Source organism: Schistocerca americana, chromosome 3, assembly GCF_021461395.2.
Source record: "Schistocerca americana isolate TAMUIC-IGC-003095 chromosome 3, iqSchAmer2.1, whole genome shotgun sequence".
NCBI lineage: Eukaryota > Metazoa > Arthropoda > Insecta > Orthoptera > Acrididae > Schistocerca > Schistocerca americana.
Window position 1 is genome coordinate 902,067,374 of NC_060121.1, and position 8,083 is coordinate 902,075,456.

At 44.8% G+C, this 8,083-nt stretch overlaps 1 non-coding gene across 1 annotated transcript; it reads left to right on the forward strand.

Moving 5' to 3' along the window:
* Positions 1-4,842: 4,842 nt before the first annotated feature.
* On the forward strand, positions 4,843-4,915 carry Trnat-cgu. The gene has a single exon. It is a non-coding gene; the product is annotated as a tRNA-Thr (tRNA).
* Positions 4,916-8,083: the final 3,168 nt, after the last annotated feature.

Sequence of the window (8,083 nt, forward strand, 5' to 3'; positions counted from 1 at the left end):
CCCATCTGCGGGCGGGAGTTGTCTTGGTGAAATATAAGCCCATGATTACTTGCCACGAAGGGCAGCAAAGTGGGGCGCAGAATGTCGTCGACGTACCGCCGTGCTGGGGGTGTGCCGGGCTGTTTCACACAGGAAGACTGCACCGTTGTTCCTTCTCTAGATTGTCGCACACATGACAAAATGGTAGGTATCGAAATACATGACAGAGGGATAGAAAAACAATTAAAATCGCTCAAAAGAGGAAAGGCCTCTGGACCTGATGGGATACCAGTTCGATTTTAAACAGAGTACGCGAAGGAACTTGCCCTCCTTCTTGCAGCTGTGTACCGTAGGTGTCTAAAAGAGCGTAGCGTTCCAAAGGATTGGAGCAGGGCACAGGACATCCCCGTTTTCAAGAAGGGACGTAGAACAGATGTGCAGAACTATAGACCTATATCTCTAACGTCTATCAGTTGTAGAATTTTGGAACACGTATTATGTTCGAATATAATGACTTTTCTGGAGACTAGAAATCTACTCTGTAGGGGTCAGCATGAGTTTCGAAAAAGACGATAGTGTGAAACCCAGCTCGCGCTATTCGTCCACGAGACCCAGAGGGCCATAGACACGGATTCCCAGGTAGATGCCGTGTTTCTTGACTTCCGCAATGCGTTTGATACAGTTCCTCACAGTCGTTTAATGAACACAGTAATAGCATATGGACTATCAGACAGATTGTGTGATTGGATTGAAGAGTTCCTAGATAACAGAACGTAGCATGTCATTCTCAGTTAAGAGAATCGAAGTAAGAGTGATTTCAGGTGTGCCGCAGGGGAGTGTCGTAGGACCGTTGCTATCCACATTATATATAAATGACCTTGTGGATAACATCGGAAGTTTACTGAGGCTTTTTGCGGATGATGCTATAGTATATCGAGAGGTTGTAACAGTGGAAAATTGTACTGAAATGCAGGAGGATCTGCAACGAATTGACGCATGGTGCAGGGAATGACAATTGAATCTCAATGTAGACAAGTGTAATGTGCTGCGAATACATAGAAAGAAAAATCTTTTATCACTTAGCTACAATATAGCAGGTCAGCAACTGGAAGCAGTTAATTCCATAAATTATCTGGGAGTACGCATTAGGAGTGATTTAAAATGGAATAATCATATAAAGTTGATCGTCGGTAATGCAGATGCCACACTGAGATTCATTGGAAGAATCCTAAGGAAATGCAGTCCTAAAACAAACAAAGTAGGTTACAGTACACTTCTTCGTTCACTGCTTGAATATTGCTTACCATTGTGGGATCCGTACCAGATAGGGTTGATAGAAGAGATAGAGAAGATCCAGCGCAGAGCAGCGCGCTTCGTTACAGGATCATTTAGTAATCGCGAAAGCTTTACGGATATGATAGATACTCCAGGGAAAGACTCTGCAGGAGAGACGCTCAGTAGCTCGGTACGGGTTTTGTTGAATTTTGAGAGCAGACCTTCACCGAGGAGTCAAGCAGTATATTGCTCCCTCCTACGTATATCTTGCGAAGAGACCATGAGGATAAAATCAGAGAGATTAGAGCCCACACAGAAGCATACCGACAATCTTTCTTTCCACGAACAATATGACACTGTAATAGAAGGGAGAACCGATAGAGGTACTCAAAGTACCCTCCGCCACACACCGTCAGGTGGCTTGCGGAGTTTGGATGTAGACGTAGATGTCAAAGAAAGGGTTCCTACTATGAAATGAAATGGCAGCCCACATCATCAGTCGTGGTTATTGGAGGTAAGGCGGAAGATAGTGACGTTAGTTTCCCATTGGAGCATCTCTAGACACGTCTTCGTCTGGTCGCTGGTTATCGGGGCTCAGTTCAGAGCGGAACTCATCACTGAAGACACTGTATAACGCTACTGTCCGCTACTGCTAAACCATAACCTTAAATTTGGAGGCAGGTCGTGAAATAAAACTATCTTGTTAAAAGCAATTACGGTATAACGCAACAGAGCAGTGTTACCCTCCTACGTATATCTCGCGAAGAGACCATGCGGATAAAATCAGAGAGATTAGAGCCCACAGAGAGGCATACCGACAATCTTTCTTTCCACGAACAATACGTGACTGGAATAGAAGGGGGAACCGATAGAGGTACTCAAAGTACCCTCCGCCACACACCGTCAGGTGTGTTGATAATGTTTTACCTAACGGAGATGGCTTATCGGAAGGGAAAGGAAGAATTACGTAAATATTTAAACAGTAACAAATAATAATTTACCTAGCTACACTGTTCAAAGAATAAAGAAAACGGTCGCCAGCCTAATTAGGCCAGAGAATGATTAACATTCTTGTTCAAGAAAATAGGTATGAGTAACTTCAATGGGCAAACACAGCCTATACTTTGCACACTCGAGTGCAATGAACTCTGCCACCTGAATACAGTATGTTCACGTTAAGGTTGGAGCTGACAGAGCAGAATAAACTATTTGCATAAATATAACAGATAACAAAATACACTATTACCTTGAAGACATAGTCAAATTGAATGGTCTCAATAATGTTACTATTAACGTTCACTGCAGGAACGTAAATTGGGCATAGGCTCAATGTTACTTTTCAAACATACTCCCTTCTGACATGAAATATGGCTATGGCTCACAGCAAAATTAGTTATTGTGCATAGATTAAGTCTCTCAATACTAAGCACCTTTCTACTTAGAATGAAAATTAAATGGAGTTCACTAACAGATTACTTCTCACTGAAATTTGAATTAAAAAAAGTTACTGTTTTCATAGATAGTGGTCCTCGTATTAATTGTTATTTATCATGACAATAAAGGATGAACTGCGGATCCTATTACGCTATTAATATGCATTTTCAATGCACAAGAGGAACCCAATATCGTACAGAATTTGACTTGAATAACAAGAGTAATTGAAACTTTCAGTAATTAAGTAACTTAGTGCATTTGAACTACTTTCAATGGAGGGGGGCCCCTAATCTTGACCACCGTAGCAGAGGAAACTAAACATACTTTCAATACCCTAGACAAACAAGTACTTAACAAGCACGAACATATAACTCTCAACAGTTGCAGTTCTGACCTTTTACTTCAGTGAAACAGAAATTTGAGATATTTGTAAGATCCTTTCAACAAACAATATGAAATTTAGCACAATCTATTGCCATATTAACTTTAATATGCTTTCAATAAAGGACACTCGCTAATCACTTTAGTTCAAACGGAGAGGAACCCGACAGGTGTTATGATAAGGAAAAAATCAAGGTGGTTACATAAATTCATTTAAAAATTACCTTATAATTGAGTACACTATAACATCCCATGAGCTGGTCCTTCACTGTACATTACTGTAGTGTTCCATTACAGTGATTGCGCAATGTGGTGGCGATTGCATGTTGGCAGGTGGATTTGCAGGTAGAACTGCTGGACTCTGTCATTTCTTGGCCGCGATGATAGATACCAATTTCAGAATAATTCCAGCTCTTTATCCATCCATCCGAGGCATTGGAAAGCGCCAGGAAAAGCCTCTCTTGGAACCAGCGCAATACACAACTTTTACGTGAGCAGTTGATAGTTTGGTAGCTCGTCGCCGACTGACTCTTGATTCCACCTTTTCTACCTAGGCCAACCACATTTTGCGCGCTCTACGAAGTTCCGTTCCTGAGGGGAACCACAACACCTTTTACATACGAAATAACGAAGAAACCTAAGTGAAGGTCAGCAGTTTACATAAAAGCAACCAAAAATATTAAATAAAACAGAACATTTGCACATACTGACATTTCTACGAAAAAAATTATTTAAACAAAATTATTGAACCTCAGATATAACCAAAGAGATTACATGAGGAAGACAAAACATCATTTGCTCATATTGTGCATATTACGGAGATTACACTTCATTACAGTATCGAATAAATCATACACTACTTACAGAAGTTCAACGATGGGATGTTGAACAAAATAGAAAGCTAAATGAATCAACGGAAGGTATGTAGTGTATAAGCTATGTTGTTACAACTGCTGTTACAATCAATGAGATTCCAGACCGTATGTGGCCGACACGACTGCAAACAGAGGTCAACTGTTGTCGGCGGGAGAGGCGCAGTGAGCTGAGTCACCTTTCTCTAACACAGACTTTAATTGTCCTTGAAACTTCCTGGAAGATTAAAACTGTGCGCCGGACCGAGACGCAGACTCGGGACCTTTGTCTTTCGCGAGCAAGCGCTCTACCAACTGAGCTACCCAAGCACGACTGACGCCCCTTCCTCACAGCTTTAATTCCGCCATTACCCCGTCTCCTACCTTCCAAACTTTACAGAAGCTCTCCTGCGAACCTTGCAGAACTAGCACTCCTGAAAGAAAGGATATTGTGGAGACATGGCTTAGCCACAGCCCGGGGGATGTTTCTAGAGTAAAATTTTCACTCTACAGCGGAGTGTGCGCTGATATGAAACTTCGTGGCAGATTAAAACTGTGTGCCGGACCGAGACTCGATCTCGGGACATTTGTCTTTCGCGGGCAAGTGCTCTACCGACTGAGCTACCCAAGCACGACTCACGCGCCGTCCTCACAGCTTTAATTCCGCCATTACCTCGTCTCCTACCTTCCAAACTTTACAGAAGCTCTCCTGCGAATCTTGCAGAACTAGCATTCCTGAAAGAAACGATACTGTGGAGACATGGCTTAGCCACAGCCCGGGGGATGTTTCTAGAATAAAATTTTCACTCTACAGTGGAGTGTGCGCTGATATGAAACTTCCTATCAGATTATAACTGTGTTCCGGACCGAGACTCGAACTCGGGACCTCGGATTTAAAGCTGTGAGGACGGGGCGTGAGTCGTGCTTGGGTAGCTCAGTTGGTAGAGCATTGCCCGCGTAAGGCAAAGGTCCGAGTTCGAGTCTCGGTCCGGCACACATCTGCCAGGATGTTTCATATAAGCGCACACTCCGCTGTAGAGTGAATATTTCATTCTTTAATGGTCCTTGTCGTCACTGAAACTCCAGATGCACGTCGGATCGATGATAATGATAACTCTGAAGCTCCCAGAACCTCTCTGACGATTACCCGGGCCGGCCCGAGTGGCCGAGCGGTTCTAGGGGCTTCAGTCTGGAACCGTGCGACCGCTACGGTCGCAGGTTCGAATCCTGCCTCGGGCATGGATGTGTGTGATGTCCTTAGGTTAGTTAGGTTTAAGTAGTTCTAAGTTCTAGGGGACTGATGACCTCAGCAGTTAAGTCCCATAGTGCTCAGAGCCATTTGAACCATTTGATTACCCGGTCCTCACCTACTGTCGTCTTTCTACGTCGGCCGCTTCCTTCTTCACGCTGTTCTGGACTATGGTTCACCTATTGCTGCCAACATCGTCGAATAGCGGCATCGTTCCTACTCAAATGTCGAGCTATTCGCCGATTACTACAACCGGCATTTTTGGGCCCAGGCTAGACATTCTCTCTCAAATGCTGGCATCTGCGATTATTGTTCACGCGCCTAAATGCGAGGTATAATTACTGTCCAAACGAACACGTGAGACGAAATTCTCAAAGACGTTATGCCCTGTTATCCACTTGTGCCCCTGTTTATTATCTTCTACGGCTGCGCGGGGAAATGGCGCTGCAGTGTCACACATTCATCCATCGGCCGCCATAATTTGCAGTTTTACATTTTCGCCGGTACTTGTGTGAATACAATTTTTGATCAATTTACACCATTCGTTTGTGGTGTGTAGCTTTTTTTTTTTTACTTAGAATATACACTGAAGTGCCAAAGAAACTGGTATAGGCATGCGTATTCAAATACAGACACATGTAAACAGGCGCTGCGGTCGGTAACTAGATTTCTTAGACTGTGGAGGCGATGTAAAAGAATAGATATAACAGGAAAAGAAGATATTCGAAAACAATAAAAAATTTGGAGTGTGAGAGAAAAACTGGCTAAAAACGAAAAAAATGGAACGAACACTAAAAAAAAATGAGTTCACAGAGACTACTACGTCAGACAAATTACTTTCCACGAATAGGGAAAGAGATTCTAGCAGACCGAGAAAAGGCCGGGAACCGCAACGGCCTCGTTTGGTCTAATACGGATGGTGCATAAATAAAGACATTACTATCCACCAGACGTGCATCTGTACGTCAACTTTCCAGAATGTTTGAGAAGACAGATGTTCACCTCAATGTGATGTGTCCACCTCGCTGTTTTCCCTTGCGCCCTCCGAAACGACAGCAAACATGGCTACATTGTTTTTCAACTCTTCTGCCGTCCTATTATCAACATTCTGTTGAAATCACAACATAGGTTCCATTCCTACTCTGAGTGCAACAACGAACTGGAAATTTTCCACTGCATGTTTTCAAGCGCAGTTAACAATTATTTATTCACTCATATATGTGTGGTGTGCATTCCTTCGGACATTTGATGATCCTGTAGCTGTACATATTAATGATGAAATGAAATGAAATTAAGTAATTTCTGAGTCGGCTACAATTATATCCGGTGATGATAGCAAAGGCGACAAGTGAAAATTTGTGCCAGACTAGGACTCGAACCGGGTTTTTCCTTTTCTTGTGAATGGTCGCCTTGTCCGCCTCGGCTATCCGGACACGAGTCTCGTCCAACCCAAATTATCGTCTTGCCACACACTACTGATGTCGCATCCCCCTGTCCGTCGTACAGGAATCTGTGCAGGACGGGAGTCGTGTCCCGATAGCCGTGGCAGTCAAGGTGACCTTTCGTGAGACGAGGAAAAGGCGGAATAGAGTCCTAACACGGCACAAATTTTCACCTTTCGACAGTGAAATTTTTCCACTGTCTGACAAAAACAGGTCCGAAATTATTTCAAATGGTTCAAATGGCTCTGAGGACTACGCGACTTAACTTCTGAGGTCATCAGCCGCCTAGAACTTCGAACTAATTAAACCTAACTAACCTAAGGACATCACACACATCCATGCCCGAGGCAGGAATCGAACCGAAATTATTTCATTTCATTAATTATTCATCCGTCAATTGAACTTACGATATTATTTAATCGTGCAGTGGGAAATGAGCAACACCAGGAAAAAGGAATATCACCCGTTATCCAGGCGACCACAAAAAACTCATTTCTGCGGGTTGCTTCGAGCAAGCAACCTTTCCGCCGATTGGAGCGCCCTTACGTCTGGCGGGAGCACACCTACTGTTTCGGCCGACCGCGCGCTTACTCCAGCGCTACTGTGTCCGCGCCTGAGTGGAGCAGCGGCGCGGCAGCCACCCGGCCGGATGTCGGATGTCGGCAGATAGCGGCCGGCCATAATAAGCCCGCCGCGGCCGTCTCCAGCCGTCAGCGGCACAAGGCGGTGACGGCGTATCGCGGCGCGGCCGTCCGTCAGCCGGCAGGCCCGCAACTCGGCGCCCAACCCCCTCACGTCGCATCTGCATTAATACGACCCGCTCTCCGTCCAGCCGTGGCTGCCTCGGCTGCCAGCTGGGTGACAGGACGGCTGGATGGCCGCTATTCTCTTAGCGTTCCGTCTGTCTAGTGCCCTTCCTGAGCAAGGCGCGTACCTGTCGTCTAGGAGGGGAAAAAGCGTAGGTGTAGAGTTGTAAAGCTACCGTAGGCTACCGTAGACTGTCATAAGTAACTATGTAGCTGGGCGACAGGACGGCTGGACAGTCGCTATTCTCTTAGCGTTCCATCTATCTAGCGCCATTCCAGAGCAAGGCGAGTACTTGTAGTCTAGGAGCGGAAAAAGCGTAGATGTAGAGAGTGGTAAAGCTACCGTAGGCTACTGTAGACTGTCATAAGTAACTATATAGATGGGTGAAAGGACTGCTGGATGGCCGCTATTCTCTTAGCGTTCCATCTGTCTAGTGCCCATCCAGAACAAGGCGAGTACTTGTCATCTAGTAGCGGAAAAAGCGTAAATTTAGAGTTGTAAATCTACCGTAGGCTACGGTAGACATTCATATGTAACTATGTAGATGGGGGACAGGACCGCTGGATGGCCGATATTCTCTTAGCGTTCCATCTGTCTAGTGCCCTTCCAGAACAAGGCCAGTACTTGCCGTCTAGGAGCGGAAAAAGCGTAGATGTAGAGAGTTG